Source organism: Sciurus vulgaris, assembly GCF_902686455.1.
Source record: "Sciurus vulgaris genome assembly, chromosome: 15".
Taxonomy (NCBI): Eukaryota; Metazoa; Chordata; class Mammalia; order Rodentia; family Sciuridae; genus Sciurus; species Sciurus vulgaris.
The window spans coordinates 33,305,135-33,326,383 of NC_136476.1; the positions used below are offsets into that span (position 1 = coordinate 33,305,135).

The 21,249-nt window shown below is 34.9% G+C and overlaps 1 protein-coding gene and 1 long non-coding RNA gene across 8 annotated transcripts in view; both read right to left on the bottom strand.

Annotated features, from left to right (window-relative positions):
- The window catches only part of NFIB (nuclear factor I B), a 222,365-nt gene that overhangs the window by 188,470 nt on the left and 12,646 nt on the right, over positions 1–21,249 (bottom strand). The gene's annotated exons all lie outside the window — the stretch shown is intronic.
- On the bottom strand, positions 10,376–17,543 carry LOC306645394. Its single transcript, XR_013759635.1, has 2 exons — positions 16,766–17,543; positions 10,376–16,615 (listed from the first exon to the last, which is right to left on the bottom strand). It is a non-coding gene; the product is annotated as an uncharacterized lncRNA (long non-coding RNA).

Consider the following 21,249-nt stretch of genomic DNA (forward strand, 5'->3'; position numbering starts at 1 on the left):
CATACTCTTCCTCTCCAGTTCACTATCCTATTATGAGCTGGTTGAAGAGGCCATCTTGAACCTCAATGGAAGGTACAATCACCATAAAGCTCCCAACTATAAATAATGGTCTTATAATAATAATGCAAACTCAAGAGGTGAGAATGGTGTTTAGATTGCTTTTGCATATTTGTCATCTAAAACAATCCCTCTTCCCTCACATCTTTTGTGCATTTGATTAAAGCACCAAAATACACTTTCAAGTAGCAGGATTGCTTTGCCAGCAGCTGAAGTGCCCATTCCAACCTTATTAACTTGATCCAAGATGGTACTTCAAAATGACACACTTTGGAAATGAAAGGTAGAATCCAGTATTTTAATTCCCAGGAAGAGAAATTAATCTGAATCATGTATACCTAGTTTAGTATAAAGTCTGCTAAGGAGGTTATTCCTATCCTGGATTAGTCTCACTAAGCCAGCTTAGGAGCTGCTCTAAAATAATAATTTAACAAAATGCCTATGTCCAAATCCTGATTCCGCCACTTACTAGTTGTGTGACCTTTGGGCATAACCATTCTGTTCTTTGGTGTTCTTACCAAAAAACACAGGTAAAAAACATGTAAAAAGGAGATAGAGCTTGCCTCATAGGATTGGTGAAGGAATGGCTGAATATGAATATGTGTGTATGTGAATGGGGGGTCTGCTTTTTCTCCCTTATTTAAAAAGAGAAACTAAGGGCTGGAGATGTAGCTCAGTGGTGGAACCCTTGTCTAGCATGCACAAGACACTGGTTTCAATCCCGAGCACTAAAAAATATAAAAATGAAAAAATAAAGAGAATCGATTCAACCACCTCCTTCAAGTCTTTATTCAAATATTACCTTAACAGTAAAACCTACCCTAACCATTTTTACTACTCCCCCAATTACACACCCACATTTTCTTTATTTTTAAAACTAGATTTGAGACAGTATTTCCCATAAAATTGGTGATCCTGTGTTCAGTATTCAGTTTACACCATGACTTAAAATAATGAAGTCAGTCATTGACTACTCTCCTCCTACACCAACCAGCCCACAAGGAATTCCAGCCCTCTAACCAGACAGAATTAGGAAAAGTGTGACAGCTCAGGGTGGGCACACAGGAGATACCTATGGCTCCCTGAAGGATCCATCTACTTCGAACAATGGATCCCTCTTCTTAGTAAATGGTTAAATAGGAAAAAAATATATTGAGGTATAGGAGGTACACAGGAGCAGGTCTGAGGGGCACAGAACCAACTAATTATTCATTTCCTCAGAGGATTAGGATGCTCGTTTATATTTTACATCATTGTTATCATTTTTAAAAAATAAGGCTTTCTTATCTTTTCTAGAGTCATTCAACTGCAATTTCTTATGTAAAACGAAGTATAGTGACGCATAAGTTACGCTGCTTCTTTATGCCACAATGTGCAAAGTGATCCAAAGTGAGAAACTACATTTTTTTCTAGAAAAATCATTTTTACTCTGTCGAATAATTATGAGAGCAGCAACAACAAAAACAAACAACAAAAAAAAAAAAACCCTGAAAATCTGCATTGTGGTTGCTAACTTGAACCATGCCAATGAACATTCAAAAGATTAATCAAAGCCTTGACAGTTGTTAACAGTTCAACATGGTTCCCATAATTATCCAATTAAACATATAATGCAAATAGTAGAAGTCTTATGGTTCCATAGAGCATGAATATCAGGCTGCTTCAGAAAACTATTAACTGTAATGTACTGTCTGCTGAGTCAGAAAAAAGTGAAAGGAGAGCTCGTGCATTTATAGAGGCAGGCAAGGAGAAGAAAAATAGAGTGGAGAGACACGTAACTCAACCACTCTTTATGTGGTCATATAAACACAACAGACAGTGGTAAAATCCAGAAAACAAAATTTAAGTAACAATTATTGTAAAACCAAAAGAATGCAGAGCAATGACTTTACCCTATAATTCCTACTGGCTGCACTACATCCACAGCATACTTCAACCACACTTTTCTAGCTTGCTGCTAAGTTAGAAACATGGATGTAATTATAGTTGTTGGCTTTTGACTCTGTCTATAAACCATGCAGAGATAAACTGCTATTAGTGAACATACCAACTCCATATAATTGTGTTTTGACATTATAGGTGAAAACAGTGAGAAGGAACACTAACCACAGCAATTATAAACAGCGTGCTGGAGGGCATGTCAGGTCACTTATGACCTCGACTAAACTGCTGTAATCCCCAAGCTACGTTTTCACACATTCAGATGTACACACACGCACATGCACACCCCACACCTGTCTTCTTTAGGAAAATGAGGTTAGTGAACATAAGAACTACTAAATTACTAAATTATATATTTATAAACACTGAAAGAGATATAAAATGCATGCTATATGGGAAACATATCTGTCCTTTAAAAAATCTTATTATATTTTTTTAAAACCAAATGTAAATTTTAGAACAACAACTTTGTGGTAAGTGTTCATCCTAAAAATATTTTATTTTGCAGCTGTATTTACTCAGGGGAAAAGAAGAATTCAGGAAATTTGATTCAGTACAAAAACTTTGGCTACTGTATAAATTGAGTGTAAGTTGCATTATTTAAAGGGTAATTTTTAAATGCTTAAACTGTCTCCCTACATGGGTAACTTTCTGCAAACATCATTCAATTATATACCTGATCTTACTTACTATAGATAGAAATATTACATTGATGTCTTTTTGTAATAGTCTTCCCCTTCCCACCCAGGGGTAGTTAAGGATACCAAGAGGGTTAATGAATAGCCAATAAATATTATTTAAGCACAATGCTCTGAGTTTAAGCATCATATTGTATTCAAGGGCTTTTTATCTGAAGTATAACATTATTTATATAAACAGCAAAATAAATGTGAAAATCAAAATAATATTATATATGGTAGCACGCTTCACAGAAGTCCAATTTATAAGTGGTAAGACTTTTTAATGAGAATATTCATAGAAAAAACAACATAAACAAGACCTTTAGAATGTGGTGATACCATGAAAATAATCTTATCTATTTGAGATTTCTTAAAAGTATACCTAGGGTTGGTTTTGAGGTTTCTTTTTTTTTTTTTTTTTAATGTGCTTTTAATATTTGGTCTTAATAACCTGATCGAGAAATCTGGAAGGTAAGAGTATTTGCCCTGTTCACTTATCAGAAAACAGATTCCTGAAGATGGGCTGACCTGCACCAAACCACCATACTAACTAATGAGCCCATCCAGTCAGAAAGACAGGTGGGCTCCTGATGCAGAGCTCCAGAGCCCAAATGCCTGGGTTCAAATCCCTACTCTTGGTCTTCCTCATTGCTGTATGAATTTGTCATGGTTCAATCTTTAACCTAATACTTTTCTTTCTAAACAGAAGGTGATAATGATAATAGTAATGGCTTCCATATCAGTTTGTTCTGAGGATTAAATGAGACATGATACATAAAACTCTCAACGCAGTGCCTGGCATACAGTAAGTACCTAACAAATATTAGTTGTTGTTATTGTTACTGTCATCTTAAAGCTAGTCTGGTCAAGATAATTTTGACATGGTTAAAAGATTAAATAAGTAACCACAAAAATATAAAGTCCAGATAATAAAGTTGTCACACAATCTAAAAGAAAACTGACATAAGCAGATATCACTATAATTTCTGAGGGGTCTGGGGAATGAGTTGCATGGCTATTCTTATATGTTTTCTAATAAAATGCTCATACATTTATATCAAGCATCCACTCACTGGACTCAGATTTAAAGAATTTAAATTGAACTGAAAAAAAAAAAAAGCTACATATGTGTGTGTGTGTGTGTGTGTGTGTGTGTGTGTGTGTGTGTGTTTTAAAACTACGGTAAAATGCAGCAGTGGACTAGAGCGCCCACTTTATCTTGGGGATCAAAGTTCCCCTGTTTCAACCGCCACATTCCAGCCTGGACAGTACAGTTTCTGTGTAACTAACTGGTGAGTCTAGCATCCTGACTGAAAGTTCACTTCTGTGGGCCCTAACATAATGTTGAGAACAATGGACTCCTCATTCATGCTAAGAGCAATCCTGATAATGTTCAGTGCTGCATGAACTCATGTTGATTCAGCCTGGGACTTCACTGTCCTTTTTATAAAGCATCTGTGAAGGGAAACAGAATGGGAAGAAAAAAAAAAAAACCCATATTTGTGTTTGAAAACAAATGCATAATTTCAATATATTTAGGTATCCTATGCCAGCATCTAGGAACATTGGAGAAAGCTCTGTTGCTTATTGCTCACTGAGAGACAGAGCAACAATTTCTCAGGACAATGCAATGCCCTTCTAGACAGGTAGAAAGAAGAAACACTTGACAGTGGGCAAGAAAGAAAATTATAAAAGGATTTCTTCCTCTGAGTAGGACCACACTGAGATTTGCTAAAAGCTCTCTAATTCTGCTTCTCAGACACACGTGATCATAAAGTGAAACTTGTATCCCCCGATGATGCAAAAAAGATGCTTTTTAAAATCTTGTTTTATTTGGGAAGGTTAAAGAACAAAGGTTTATTCATTCATTCATTCATTCATTTATGCTAGGGTTCCAACCAAGTGCCCCACGCGTGCTAAGCCTATGCTTTACCACTGAGCTACGCCTGCCAAGAACAGCCTTCTAAATGGAAAAGTAGTAGCAGTGAAGTTGGATACGAACCGGGATGGGAGTAGTCATGGGTTCAAATCCTGACTGTCACTTACTAGCTGTCTGACTAGACATTTACTCAACATATTTATAACCTTGGTTTCTTCATCTGTTTAATGATAACAATGCCTAGGTCTTCAGGCATGATTATATTAAATAATTCAAGGGACACATAACATTCTCAACATGCTCTATTTTTATTATTACCAATCTTACAATCAATTAATACTATGACAATAAAACAGTAACAGGAAGAGAGATTTCTACTTTCTGAAGAGAAAGGAGGGATATTTCTGGATCCTTCTACTACATTAGCTTTCTCACTAAGATTCAGTGTCTTATCTAAAAAGAAAGTCAATCCCTTGTATCAAAAAGAAAATGAAACAGAAATAAGGGGTGGAGGAATTTCTGTCCTGAAAATCCTAGGATGGTATACAAATCTCATACCCTTGGATCTAAATAATCTACAAATCAAGCATCAAAAGCTAAAAAATGGTTATTAATTAAATATTGATTTTATTTAGAAAAATCCAACAAATAAATTATTGTGAAGACCAAAACACATGTTCTTTGTCCATTTCCTTCAGAATACTCATAACTGAAAGAATCCAAAGTGCACTTCCTCAGATACACCTATGTCAACACACCTGAGAAGAGTATCTCAACCTTTCAAATAAATAAGAATTGAAGAAAAATTATTCCAATACATAAGGAAAGTCATTAATATAGCATGGTGTGAGTGGGATAGGGAGCATTTATCAAAAATCATAAAGACCACAGTGCCTACTCTTGAAGAGCTGCATTACTATGTATGGCCCTTGACTTGGTTAATCCTCTCTTCAAGGCTGTTTTAGTATCCTTTGTGGCCTGCACAATAAACACATCCAATTCCAGGGTCTCATACAAAAGCATAACAGAGTAGGAGAAAACAACAAATGAGAGAGACGTCTTAGTTTAGGAGAAAAGATTAGCTGTGAAGCATTCTAACTTTACTTTGTATATCAGAATTAATAAACCAAAGTAGAAAGAAATAACTTACAAATCAAAGATAAAATGAATGATCATTTCAATCCTTTTAAAATGTGTGAATAAGTAGAATGGGCTTACAGAATTTCTTAAGATGCAGAGGTTACCCCTTACTATACAACATTTTCTTCATTCCTTTTACCCTGGTGTGAATGGAGTAAGTTCATCATCTAGAATTAGGATTAAGAGCTCAGGAGACAAAACTATATGTATTCAAATCCAGGCTCTGTCACTTGAACTACCTCCACCTCAGAGATCTCATTTATGAAAGGATAGTAAAATATCCACCTCTGTGGTTACTAAGGATTAAATGAGTCCCACTGTTAACTTGTCAAAAATTCCCGGTGCCTGGTTAAGTGCTCCCTAAATGCTAGCCAGACTACTATAGACGACCTCCAAGGGCTACAGTGGGAAAGCATCGCAGCCTAGAAAATCATACACACCTTTACTCAAGTCACTGCTGAGTCACTACACAAGGCCTGGAAGCCATTAACTCATCTAGCCCTCAATAAAAGCTTTTAAGACTGGCATAGTCTCCATTTTGCACAAGAAGAAACAGCCTCCATGACCTTAAAACATTTGTTGAGAGTCACGAAGCTAAAAATAAAAGCAGCATTTTAGGCACAGTATACCTAACTCCCAACTTCCTGCCACTTTGCGTGGCTCCTTCTCCATACACTTCTGGTCATTTCTACCCATGATGGTCCACCACCAGACGAATGTCTGAGTGGCGAAATTGTGAGGTGTACTCCAATGCCACATTCTATTCTTCTATTGGTCCAATTAAGTGCAAGCATTACCACAAAGCCTAACAAGTGCTACACTTTTTGATTGTTTCACTTCTGAATGGGACACTGCTGATACCTCTCAGAGCCCAATTGCAATTGCTCCAGTTAGGAGAAAAGGTCGAGTCCAGAGAGCAAGCTAACAGATTTCCAACTTCCTGCAAGAAAAGTTACATGCTGCAGCATGTCCTATATCATGCTTGCTACCACTATATAAACGCTACAAGTACATTTTTTTGTCCTATGGATGAAAAAATTATACTTGTTCATCAGAATGCGTCTATTCTCATGATCTCACTATTTCTGCAGGAACTCTCACAAGTTTCTTGTTATTTCCTTCAAATGATTTTGTACAATCACTACCACTATCCTTGTCACAAAGTATTTAGTAAGCACTTAACAGCAATGTTTTTCAGTTAAGAAAAAAGAGAAAAATCAGATGTCTTCTTAAATTATCTTCCATTTCGGAAAAATTAGCAAAATGTTTGTCTTTTCTACATTGTAATTCCAGTACCTGACACAGTGCCTGATACACAGTCCATGTTCAGTGAATATTTGTTGAATGACTAAACAGCTTGTTTTTGGAAAGAATGGCTTTGAAATTCCATAGTAAAGTGACAAAGTGACACTAACTCCTTTTAAAATTTCCATGATCATAATCTCATTACATGTGCACATCATAATCAACATCCAACTACACAATCAATAAAACCCATGACAAATATATACATGTACACATATATCCTTATGGAGAATAAGCTGAGCTATGCAAATGAGAAAATCTGATCACTGCCCTCTAAAAACTTTAGTTCACTTTCATTTGACAGATGGTGTGGTGGAAGGTTAGAGGAACTGAGAACTTCACACACATTGTTCAATTTTATCTTTAGGTGTTATGCTTTGTAAACTTAAAAGATTGAAAGCTACTTTAAAGAGTTATAATATAGCTATAGTCACAGGATTGCCACTGTTTTCTTTCTTCCTTTTTTTCTTTTCCTTTTTTTTTTTTTTTTTTCCTATAACTACCTATAAGGAAACACTACATTGTAGGACAGGTATCATTTACAGAAGGCAAAATATAGTAGGGATATTCAATATAGAAAGCAGGGTGTTATTTTATTTTGGGGTGTGTCACCATATCATCCACTGCTTTAGCAACAAAAGCATGAATTTGCATCAGATCACACTTTAGAAAACAAACACACCTCATCAGGCAGAAAGAATTTTTTTTCCTACTGAGTTGGGGAACCACACTTGATTTTTAAAAGGATAATAATGATGATGTAAACTAGACTCAAAACTGAATTAAGCTAACTTCAGAATATTTGTTAAATATTTTTGCAGGATATTCTGCTTTCCAGATTTTTGCCTACAGAATTCTCTTCTCAATTGTAAAACATTTTAAATTACTGACACATGACAAATATGTATATTTGTACATTTTCCACTCATGATTATAGACAATGAAAATACCAGAATTAATAAAAAAGATATCAACATATTTTTAAATGTTTTAAGGTAAGTTTCTTTTGAACATTTTAAATAATATGTACAAGATCTATACTGAAATCAAAAAGCTAAATATATATATATAAATAATTTAAATATTAGAATTTAAATTACTATGTAGCAACAAAAAAGTGAAATTAACCAAGGCCATTTAGTATTCAGTATCTGGATTAAGAATTCATATTAGATTCTTTGATTAACATATTTTTGGGCAAAACATCAAATTTGTCACCAAAAATGTTATTCTTGGTACAGTATGTATCATTATCAATATGGTCCATTTATATAATGAGGAGATTCCTGGTTATCTGTTTGATTTTTGTCTTGTTTTTATTACATAACCCCTGAGAAAACTCTACTTAAGACTTACCTCCTCTCTGTGACCTTTCCATTATACTCCCACAGGGTCTCTCCCAGTCAGCTCAGCAAATCTAACTATATTTAGTAGTTGGTGAGATGGTTAGTGGGTTGTATACTTGTTCTACTATCTTTTGCATTTCTGTTGCTCATAAACACTGCAAGTGTTTATTACCTTTTCTCTTCTACTTGTAATTTATTTCTTACTTGGACAAGGCCATTAATACTTTCACTGTTTTTTCTTACTTTCTTAAAATATTAAAAACAACAATCAGTACAGTACTCTTATTCCATAAATGTACTTCTTGACCATTTCTCCACTTTTATCTCAAATGCTCTCTATTTTTTTTAAAGGTCCTTTTTTTTTTTTTTCCCCCTCAACCACCCCCCTCCAAACCTCCAATACTAGAGATTGAACCCAAGGCATCTCACATGCTGGGCAAGCACTCTATCACTAAGTTACATCACCAGTCCTTTCTTCTCCTTCTTTTTTCTTTTGTAAATTTTATTTTGAGTTAGTGTTTTGTTATTTATCAAGGCTGCCTGGAACTTTTATGTTCATGCCTCAGTCTTCTGAGTTGCTAGGATTACAGACATGCACCACTGTGTGATGCCTAGTTGAAGGAAGCATTCTAATAAATTTTAAAATGCCTACTTTCTTGCCTATGTGATGTACACAAAATCGTATTAAGCAGATGCCAGAATAAAAATTATATATATATATATATTTATAGTTATATATGTATTTTATATATAAATATACACACAAAAAAACACATTTTCTAAAATCTGATGACTCATAAAATAAATAACAAGATAAGGATTATTATTTACTGACTAGTGAAGAAAAGTTCTCAATACCAAAATGTTTTAAGCACTTAAAATGTATTATCGGTAAAGAGATTGTTAATGCTGTAATAGTCTGCATATGACAAAACAGCTGAAATTATTCTTCAGAGAATTACACATACTACTGAAATATTTCTTCCCACCTTATTTGTGAAACTATAATTTAGTGCTAACAAGACAGAATATATATATATATATATATTCACAAACACATACACACATATACATACAAATGACCATTCAACCCCAAAATATTTGGGATTTTAATGTCTTGGTTTCCTACATAAATAAGCACCAATGCTTCAAGAACTCCCTGCTAACCAACAGTTATGGGTATGTTCGGTTTTGTTTCCAATTGTGTTTATGTCTAGGATTTTTTACAACTCAAATTAAAGATCTTATGAAGAATGGATAATAGTAAAGAACATTGAACTCTAACAAGAAATGTTACAGGAATCCAACTTGTCTTTATGCTCTTAGGAAAAGCTACTTCTTTAGGTTACCCAGAAATACTAAAATGGGCATTGTGATTTGCTATGGTTTTGTACTGCCCATTTAAGGGATGGATTTTGAGACGTTACATACACCTACAATATCTGAATTCCTGCCATAGAACCATAATATTTGAAAAGTCATCAAATTTAATAGCTTTTTCTCCCACTTCAGGCAGAGCACCAACCTTAACTTAATGCTCTGCCCCACAAAAGGGAGATCAAGTCTTCCAGAATGCTCTGAGAAAGGTGGTAAACATTACTGGGTAAAATACTGAGTACCTACTATATACAGGCACTATGCTGGCTGCTGATTAAGATAATAATAACTGCAAACATTTTAGTGTAATCTATAAGATGATAGTTATGGTGCTAAGAACTTCACGAGCATTTTCCCATTTTACCCTCAGAACTGCCAAATAAAGAGCAGGTCCACTCCAGAGCTCAGGAAACTGAATCTTAAAACTTTAAACTAATTTACCCAACCATGTAGTGAACAGTATAAAATCAACATTTAAACCCTCTTCACAATCTAGAATATATTTTATTGCTAATATGAACACTATCATAAGGTAGTTTTATTCTATTCATTCTTAAAATTTAAAGAATACATAAAGTGAGCATGACATTTTACACACTGACCAAACACTAGTGCAAATACAAAAGAAAGAAAACAAATCCCAGTAAAAATCAGATTTTTCTCAATATGAGGAACTTCCCTTGTACTACCTCAATAAAAATACTGATTTCCCCTAATATTCTATATTCAGCATAAATAATTTGCTCATTCATCTATTCAACAAATATCTATCAACTACCTTATAGTATGCTCCCCAAACTTTTACATTGATTTTAGTTTCATATATTCACACAGTATTCATCTATTATTCATCTATTTTTCCATCTAAAACTGTCTTGGAAACACACCTCCAAACTTTCCCCTGAACCATAACACTAGAAATTAGCTATTAGAAGTAGCTGTTATTAAACTTTTACTAATATTACTAATATCTAGCCTAAAATTTATTAGCCTTTACAGTATTCTGAGGTGATGTGATACCGCTAAGCACATTACAAGACATATACAAAACAGATATTACAGATAAATCTTACATGTTATAAAAGAATTCTTACCTTAACAGAATATTCACTGAAGGGTTCTTTTTGAAACTGAATGCCCCTTGTGAATTTAATGTTTTGTTTTTCTAAAAACTAAACTGAGAAAAAGATTCTTAGAAACATTTCTTAAATAAAAGTTTTAGGGTTGCTTCAAACATTAATTTTTTTTTTTTTTTATTTAACCAGGATGAGAGTTATACTACACAAAGGAAAATGGAGATGTAGTAATTATCAAGTAACCTAAAAACTATAGACATCCACAGGCAGAGTGTAAACCAGTTCTCCTAACTAGCTCCCACTTTAAAAAAAAAAAAAAAGACTTTCAGTTAAAAACAAAAAAACAAAAGCAAGTTTTTCTTACAACCAGTTTCAAACATGAGAGATCTTCTATGTTACCAAAAAACTGGTAGTGTATTTTTAATGGGTCCTTTGTGGTTTCCAACCACTATCAAATTCATGATATTAGTTGACTGTAACTTTAAAAGTATGTTTTCCATCCACTGAAAAAACAGTAAGGCAGTCATCCTTATGAAGACCATGGCTGCAGACTGACAGTATAAAAATACTTCCTGTGAAAAGGAATAAAAGAAGAAACTGGACTCTAGAATCAATATAGTTCAATAAATTATAAATTACCATATGTTTAATCACAAGTTTTTTCTGTTCCTTAAAAAAAAAAAAAAAAAAAACTGCTGCTTTCACAGAGTAACACTTTCACTACTTATTCTTATTTTTGCCCCTGTAGCAGTACAAGAAACCCAAACAACCAAAGTGGCTTCTCTTACATTCAGTATTCCAAATTGTAAGGTGAGAGGAATTGTAGGGATTCTCTAGACTCTAAAATTCTAGGAATTAAAGGCTGCATTCTTTAAAAGTAAGCTTTTTATCTAGATTGAACAAAATGATTTGATTACTGGACTTTGAACTAAGCAACGTGAAAACATTACTCAATAGTCCATTACACATTTTCTATTTCTCTTTAATAAATAAAATGTATTAAAGCCCCTTAGCAAGAGTATACTAAACCTTATTAAATTTGCTTAGTATGAGGGAGACTGTCCCTCTGCCAAGATCATCAGAAGCCAAATTCCTAAGATGCCAGGATAAAGAAGGACAGTGACGTCCTTCACACTAGTTTTCTCACCTGACAGGTAAAGAAACTGAGTCACTGACGGGCCCAAAGTCTCCAAGATACTTTCAAGCAACAGGACCACTAATTTTATCTCTTCTACTTCATCAAGCTGCTTCAATCACTATGTGGCCCAGAGTGAAACTCTATGTCAGTAAACAAAGAAAGAGAAGAAAATAATTCCATTGCCAGGTCACTAAATAATTTAGAGCCTAATTTTTCTTCTTCTTCTTTTACTTTTTTAATGCAAAGACCTTATGTTCAGAAACTTACAGTTTAAAGTACATTAAGCAAAATCATGTCCATATGCAGATATGTCTTCTCCCATATGCATCTTAAGAAAATAACAAACAAAAAAAATAATTTATCGTCAGCCCCTAGAAAACAAAAACTGAAATTAAAAGAAAGAATGGAGTAAATCTAAATTGTATATTTTCATTCCTTCTAAAAGGATTAAATAACAGAATTCTAAATGGTTTGTTTGTACTTTCCATGCAATATGTAGATTAACCATGAAATTCTGTTTGGGACACTTTGACATCTGTTTTCAGTGCATTACAATGAAATCTGGGGACTCGATACATACATTTGCTGTAATAAAACTGTCACTAATCAGTGTTTTCCAAAATATTGCCCATAACTATTACTATTCAGTAGTCTCATTTGCATGATCTAATATTGTTGCTACATCATGTTTTTCCCTGACAATGTGTTAGCTGGTCCCAGGCTAAAATGGCTGCAAACCATTCACTAATCTCGGCATCTCTACACTATTCTGTACATACACATGCAATCTGTCCTAGGATTGGACTAATAGTTCATCCTTCACGAAATATTTTTTCTGTTACTGGAATACCAAGGTTGAATTCACATCCCGAGTGTGAAAAACTCAACAACAATAAAGAAGCCCACACTGAGTAGGAAATTATGCCTCATGGGGCTTCTACCACAGGAGACACAAACATAATCCTAACTTAGGAGTCCCTTCAGCAAATCCATAATGATGCTTTTTGAACAATGAATGCAGAACCTTTCATTGCTTAAACCATTTCTATGAACTACAAAACTAGACTGGCCCAGACTTCAAAATAGAGTCTACTTCATCTTCACTAGGATTAATAAATAGCTGTATCAGTGACAAAGACCCAGAATCTCAAGCTCACAAGGTATTAACACAACCTTCTAGATACTTGATTAAATAAATGTTCTATTTATTTAATTGCATATATCTTGTGAATCATGTACAAAACATGAGTCTCAGGGGAAAGTAATTCTGAGTCAAAACACGGTATTCACCAAAAAATAAAAACTTACAAAAAATAATTTGTTCACCTATACTGATTCTAAACGAATTCCATATTTCATCAGTACTTGGAGCTATATTCATATTGCACAAGAGTCCAATATAATTTCATTTTGTCTTCCCATGAACTCATCTTAAACCTGAAATATGTTACTCCATACACATGTTTTATATTATACAAATGATGGATACAAAAAGCAGATTAATTGTAGGCCCTAATGCTGTGTTTGTTGGTACTAAGAAGTCATTCCAAATGTTCCAAAAGGGATTAATGTAGTATAACAAGTCTATTTAATTATTGTAAGACCAGTGATCCTCATATTACTATAAGCTGCTTTCCCCTTATTTGGAGACTGCAAATAGAACAGAAATTGTTACGTGATAACTACAAGTCACATCCTGGAACACTGATGCTTCACCATCAGGAGCAAAGAAACAGCATCTCTGAGAGACTATGTGAAAGGCAACCAGTATTTAAGATCCACACGTATGCTTCATTTTAGGGTTCCAATAATTTATATCCTAAGTGTAAACAAAGCTTTCAAACACATCAGAAAGACCTAAAACCAAATCCTTTTGCCATGATGTATATGCATTTTTATTTTTGTGTATCCCATGAACTGAATGGCAACTAAACACCAGAATGCTCTCAAAAAGAAAAGGTATGCCATGAATTATTAAAAATTATGGGCCAGAATCTAAACAAGCTAATCAATGTTCTGATTCTGCTCTTTGTACACCCTAGTTACCCTTTAACTAATGGACAAACAGTGAAACAACTTTTCCTATTAACTCCTGGCTAGAACCCCTAGGTACACGATCAACATTATTATAAAGTACTTCATGTAGAAATATGATGTTTTTTACAGTGCATCAGTCTGTGATTTAAGGTATCTCCCTTAAAGAGACTGTGGATATGGGTTAATCTGTCCACTTGCCAAACCTGCTGTGTGAAGTGAATGAGAGGTGCAATTCACTGGCCAAGTCTCAGCCAGCTCAGTTCCCAAGGATCTGGAGCACAAAGGTAGCTCCATGAGCACAGGGACCCAATCAACCAGAGCCAATGAAGTCAAACACTGCGACCCCCAATCACGGTTTGTGGTAAGAAGAAGTAAATGTTTTAACCATTTCCATTTGGCATCCAGTTGTTCTTAGTAAAAGTGAAATCACTCTACATAATAAATATTAACTTCTTTTCTCTGGAGCTTGTTTAATTATTTAATTTTCTTGAAGTCATAAAAAAGAGAAATAGAAAAGACTGAGAGGAGAAAGTTAAATGGCAATAAAATCAAAACAATTCATAAAACCAATTAATTTGAGGTTTTGATCCAACGAAGGGTCATTTTTAAATGACACATTCAGACTTTAAAGAGTACAAAAACCAGTAGCTTGCTCCTTCGAAAGAATGATCCAGCCTAGCCACATCATCATCACTTCCATCCAACCAAATCTAAAACATAAGTATACTTCTCCCAAATGGTGGCAACTTAATTTTTTGTACATGAAAGTTTTATGCTTTACTGGAGTGCAATGAATTACAAGTACTCACTAGGACACCCTTTAGTCAACACTAAAGTTATTTATTCAGAGAGTCATGAATAAAATTATTTTATTCCTTCCTTCCAAATACTTCTAAAGTGATCGAGAACTTTTTTCTCTAGTAAATCTGAGAAGTATTTCTAAAATTATACAGGTAAATTTTTTTATTTAAATGGGTTTTAACAACTAGCTAACTTCATGTGCTGACATTCTGAATTTTCACCAATCAATACATGCCACTGTGATTAGGACTTTTTTTTCCCTTTGGAATGTCTTATTATGTGAGAGTCATATAAACTGATGACATTCCAACATTCAATCCCAACATTCAATCATTCCTTCTCTTCACTCTAGAAGTCTCCCTTATACCCTATTCCATCATCTAGAGTAATAATGGCTATTATTAACATTACTGCTTTTACTTACATGAATTATTTCAATTAATCCTAAAATAGCCCTGTGAAGTAGGTATTTTAATCCTTATTTTATAGGACAGAAAATCAAAGCATATGGAGCATAAGTGACTTGACCAAGATCATATAGCTGATAAAGGGCAAGACCAGAATCAAAAACGTTAAATACTAGAAACATCCTTTATTATAGACTGAATGCATATTACCAAAATTCATAAATTGAAACCATACCTCCCAAACTGATGATATTTGGAGGTGGGTCTTTGGGACATAAAGAAGTTAGGAGGGCGGTGGAGTCCTCATAAACAGGATTAGTGCCCTTCAAAGAGAAACCATGGAACTCTCTCATTCTTTTCTGCCATTAAAGGATATGAGGAGAAGGCAGTCTGCAACCCAGAAAAGGTCCTCACCAGAATTCAACTAGGCAGGCACCTACCTAGTCTTGGACTGCCAGAACTGTGGGAAGTAAATTTGTTGTTTATAAGACACCCAGTCTGTTATTTTGTCATGACAGCCCGCACTAAGGACTAAGGCACTTTCCTTTTTTTTTTTTTTTAACTTATTTGTGATGCCAGGTATTAAACTCAGGGGCACTGGACCACTGAGCCACATCCCCAGCCCTGTTTTGTACTTAATTTAGAGACAGGGTCTCACTGAGTTGCCTAGCATCTCACTCCTGCCTCAGCCTCCTGAGTCGCTGAGATTACAGGTATGCACCACTGAACCCAGCCTAAGGTCCTTTCTGTGCTCTGCAAACCCCAAGAAGGCATGAAAAAGAGAGATTTACTCAACTCCAAGAAAAATCCAAACTCAAAGGGTAACAGAATATTTTAAATTGCATATTATTTACTCTTCAGTCCATGAATAAGCCTCTACCTTATTTCCTGCCAAGTGTGAGCCCACTTCTCTTTTCTTGTAACTTCAGTACTCCTCTTCTACTCCCTACGACATGCTCACACTGCGTGCTCGCCTGCACACATAGACTCACACACAAACAGCACCCACCAATTATCCATGGTCCAGGAACTTAACCTCTTTAACTCCACAGCTGAGATCACTTTAAAAGTCTTTCAAGGGAAGAACTGAGGCAGACGTCTGGAGAAAATCATAGACATTTTTAAGTCCCTTGGGGCTGGTTGTTGCTCTCATACCACAGTCCCACTGCCATGTGACCCATTAGCCCACTAACCACATCCAAACGCAGCTCCAGGTTGGCCTTACCACTGGGCTGAACGAGCAGAAAAGCAAGAGGGATATTTGCTACTCTCAAATGGTTTTTATAGGAAAGGAGAGGAAAATTGGGCTGCTGACTAAAATCGGATTCAAAGTGTATTTCATTTGCCTTTCCTCCTCTGCCCCATAGGATGTCGCATTATCAACGTGATAAATCCTCAAAGTGTTTAAATTCCTTGGTCCTGCAAATATTCCTGGAGAGGAAAAACAGTTTATTTATTTTTTTTTTAACATTTTTTTAGTTATAGACGGACACAGTACTTTATTTATTTTTATGTGGTGCTGAGTCTAGAACCCAGTGCCTCTGCATGCTAGGCAAGCAATCTACCACTGAGCTACAACACCAGCCCTGGAAAAACAGTTTAAAACAACAACAACCAAAAGAAAAAGAGAGCACAGAAAAGAAAAAAGAAAGAAAACCTCTCACCTGCTCTTTGCAGATATTTTTTAAATGGGAATACAGAAATCTAGAGCTATTCCCCCAAGGTTCTAGTGCCTGTACCACATTGTCCCTCATCTGTCAGTGTATTCACACACATGTATAAACAGTATGCAACATACAAGGAAGGAAATGCACATTCTAACTTAAACTTCCTTTTTTCCTCTAATAATTTAAAAATAAAATGTAACAGCTTGGATTTTAAATATTTAATCTGGCAAATATAGGAAAAATCATGAACTATAATGTCATATTTGGCAAAGAAAAGTTTGGTAGGATAAAAATATCTGTGTTTTAACATTTTAGAAGACATTTCCAATATTTTAAAAATAAAATTATTTCACTGCTTCAGAAGAGAACGGAGGTAAAATTCTCTATTTCTGCACATGAGGTTTTCATGAAAAGTAGAAAAACAATTTTATGTTCATTAAAAGAGTTAATCTTACATACTGGCAAAGGGCCCCACTGAAATAAAATCTACATATTTACTAATGGTTTGCTACTATGTCATGAAATTTAGATATTTAAAGGTTTCCCTTAAAACTATAATGTAAATTATAAGATAATATATATGAGTTACCAGATTACCATCATGTATAAATAGTCTTGTTTTTATCCTGCATATTTAGTACATACATTTTTTTCCAATGCTGGGCAAAGATTTATAGTATGAAGTTTCAAAATCAGTTGTTTTAGGACTTAGACATTAGCAACCAAATGTACAACTACATTTACCTAAAGTGGCCCTACTATAGTAAAATATTTTTATTATAACAACTGAAAATGCTGAAAAGTGATTGTTTAGGGAAACTACACATATAAAAGCCTGAAAAGTCAACCTCAGAGGAGTGGGGAAAAGGAAATTGTGATATGTAGCATCATAAAACACAGACATGGAAAATCTAAGCAGAATAAATCCAAATCCCTCCAAATTCCAGAATCCTATCCCCCTCCTCCTGTAGCAAGGAGTGCTTCAAATTTGTCCCCATCACTGTCAGCAAACAAAAGAAATTCACTTCTACAGCCAGACCATGTCAAACAGAAGACGTAGCTGCTGAGAGGGACGCCTTGAATCCAATGGTGTGTAAAGTATGGGCTGGGGCCTTTTTGTTAGCTATTACCATAAAAGAATAAGAGGAAACAGTGACATTACTACACAATAGAAAGGTCAAACAGCTTGCAGCCATTTCATGACCCAGACAAGTCAAGGTCAAGGGATTCAGGTAGCAACTTAGCCAGGGCATAAGTTACAGCACAAATGAATTGTTTTAACACATCAGCTTTGGTCAATTAAACCTAACAAGGCAAGTTGCATCACGTAGCAGGGTTCCTGACACCAAGGCCAGAAGCTGAGACCGACCTCATAAAACAAGGCTTTTAACATAGCATAGCAAATTTAAGGTAATCCATCCAGAAACTGCAGATGTCAGAATAATAAAATACAAGTTGTCCTAAGCAAGAACATTTTTCACACTTTAGAATTGGCTAATAGAGGGGTATAGACTTCATATTGACATACTCGTGTTATTAACATAGGCATAAATATAATCCCCTACTTACATGAATTACAGAATACATACTATTTCAAATAATGTTTTTTAACATCTGTACTTATTAGATTATGCCCTATGTACTTACATTCATTGTTAACACTAATACATTTCTGCATGCATATTTTCAATATGTACAGAAAATTAGGTTTAAAAAAAAAACCTGTTCCTTTATTCACTATCAGCATATATATTACTGTCACTGAATATTAACTGATATTTGGTAAATGCTTTTATGTAGTTTTATGGGAGATATATGTACTTTTAAAGTCAATGAGTAATATTTATTCCATTTCCCATCTTGAGAAATAGTTAGAGCTAACTAGAATTTTAAAACAACTATTTAGCACTAAAGACTTTTTTTCTCAAAGGTGATTCTTACTTTATTTTGTACTTGTTTAAACAAATTCTATTTCAACTGATTTGTGCTTCATCAATAACTTACTACAGGCTCTGAACTGCCCTACAATGGCATTCTGAAAATATACAACCTCCAGGCAACTTTCAGCTAGTAAAATTACTTCATCCATCACCCCGTATTTTCAATTATATAGTCTTTATTCAGAATTCTTTAATTTGACTGTGATTCATCAATGCATTCCTGTTTAAACTATCATCATAAACAGAATGTGTATGTCTATGTGTTTTATTATAAACAGTATATTTATGCACATGAATTGTTTGCTTTCTCTTCTTAAAATATTGCTTCATTTAAATTTTGAGGATTTTTTTTTTAAATATGCATAGCCTTCAATTCAGCCTCAAGGTCTTCCCACCTCATTGGTAGCCAGTTCTTCCAATTTTCTGAATAATGGAGCAACCAAAAAGTACAACCGTGCAAGTTCCATCAGCCTCACATCCTGCACTGTTCAGTCTAATACACACTAATCCCACAGACTCACTCCTCAGTACACACTCTTTAGTTTTCGGAAGTTCTCTGCAATCCGATAATTTATTCTGTATGCCAAATTCCAATAACCGAACTCAGTTAGATTAACCACATCTCATAATCAGAGTTCAGGGACCTAAGAATGTACTTTCATCTGAGACAACGAACTTGGTTGCCACAGAATAGTGAGCATGATCAAGAGGAAGCGTCCCCTCTTGCTATGCTTGGCGCTGAGGCATGCTGCTGTAATGACTCAAGTTTCCGATCACATAACCACTGGTCCTTGAGATTTCTAAAATTATTCCTCCTCCACAAGGATGGAGGGGGGTGGAAAAGTTGCTTTGAACACTATGCTGGCTAATCATTTGCTCCACCCTACTTTATACACTGAAAAACTCAAGTGCTGCAAGTTCTACTCTCATCAGTTTCACACTAGAAATACTACTCTTTCATAAACTATTTACCCAAAACCTAGTTTCAGAGGAAAGGGTCCCTCTTGCTTTGGCCCATAATTTTCAGATGCTCAATAATGAACTATTTTAATGAATATTTCATATGCTATTTCCACTCTCCATAAACCTTCAGCTACAAGCAAAACAAGAATCATTCCTTTAATTATAAGTTATCATGTAAACCACTGTGATGACAAAAATGAACACCAATTTATCTCAATTTTTAAGAATTCCAGAGAATTCTGACTCAGCCTTCCCTTGGGTATCTCCCTGTTCAGGTGATGAAATTCTAACAGGTCAGCAGAGATGGCAACAGAAGTGTCATAAAACAAACAGGGATTTTTTTTTTTTTTTCAAGCCCACTGGCAGACTTTTCAGTTTACCTTAACAGGATAAATGCTTATGAAGAGAAAGACCTCACTAAATTGAATATCTTGGGTTGTCGTTTCATATTAGAGAGCCAAGTTCAAAAGGAAAAAGTTAATGGAGGATTAGAACTTTAATTTCCTTTTGGCAGCTTCCTCCTAAACTCCAAATTTAGGGAAAAACAACTAAATAATTTTTAAAATCCTAGTAAATCTTTTACAAATCTATATTACTTCTGTTTGGATGTGTTTGTTATATACCAGTCTAGAAAACAGAAACTTAAGAACTAAATCAGTGGCAATAGTTGGCCTCTGTAAAGAGCTCCTGCCCAACTCCAGACACACACACTCTGACTGTGTCTAACAGAGAGTCACCCCTTGGGAGACCCAACCATCACCTCAGTCATTACAATGCTCAGTTTCCCAAGATTACCATTATTCCTGAACAAAGAACATGATTTTGGTTCTCACACATATGGAGCTATTCAGAGTTATTTTACCACACAAGAGACAAAGCATACTACATTTGCAAATCTAAACACACAAAATCTAGATAAATATTTTTATTTCAAAATGTGCAGTGTTATGTATATGAGGGGAGGGCATAAGATGAAGAAAGATGCCCAATACTATCGGTAGGATACCTTATCAACCTTCAATACCTCCACAAAGTAGTACACTATTGTTTTAAATATTTAAAAATCATAGTTATTGTAACAAATGAACTCACTTGTGCTCTCTTTCCCTCCCCAACCCCTCCACTTCCCTTTGAAAAGTGAGATCATATTAGCAGCAATGCAAGAGCTTAGTTTGCCATATCAGAACACAGATGCCAAGCTTTCCCAGCTGGCAACCAGGGCCTCAGAGTTTAACTCTTGAGTTGACTGGCAAAGCTATCTTGTGGCAGGGTCATCGTGGCAGAGACAGTGAACTTCTGGCCCCTTACATTCTCTTTTCTTCTTATCAGTGAGAAAATTGCTAAGTATCTTATCTCACAATATATGTTCCTACAAAGGCCTCATTAAGCCAAGGAGCAAGACGTGCCAATAAGAGCCCTTCTTTATCTTGTGAATTGTGTATAAGCAAGAATGCAAACAAATGTGCACTACAGTTCATGAGTTCACTCAAGGACA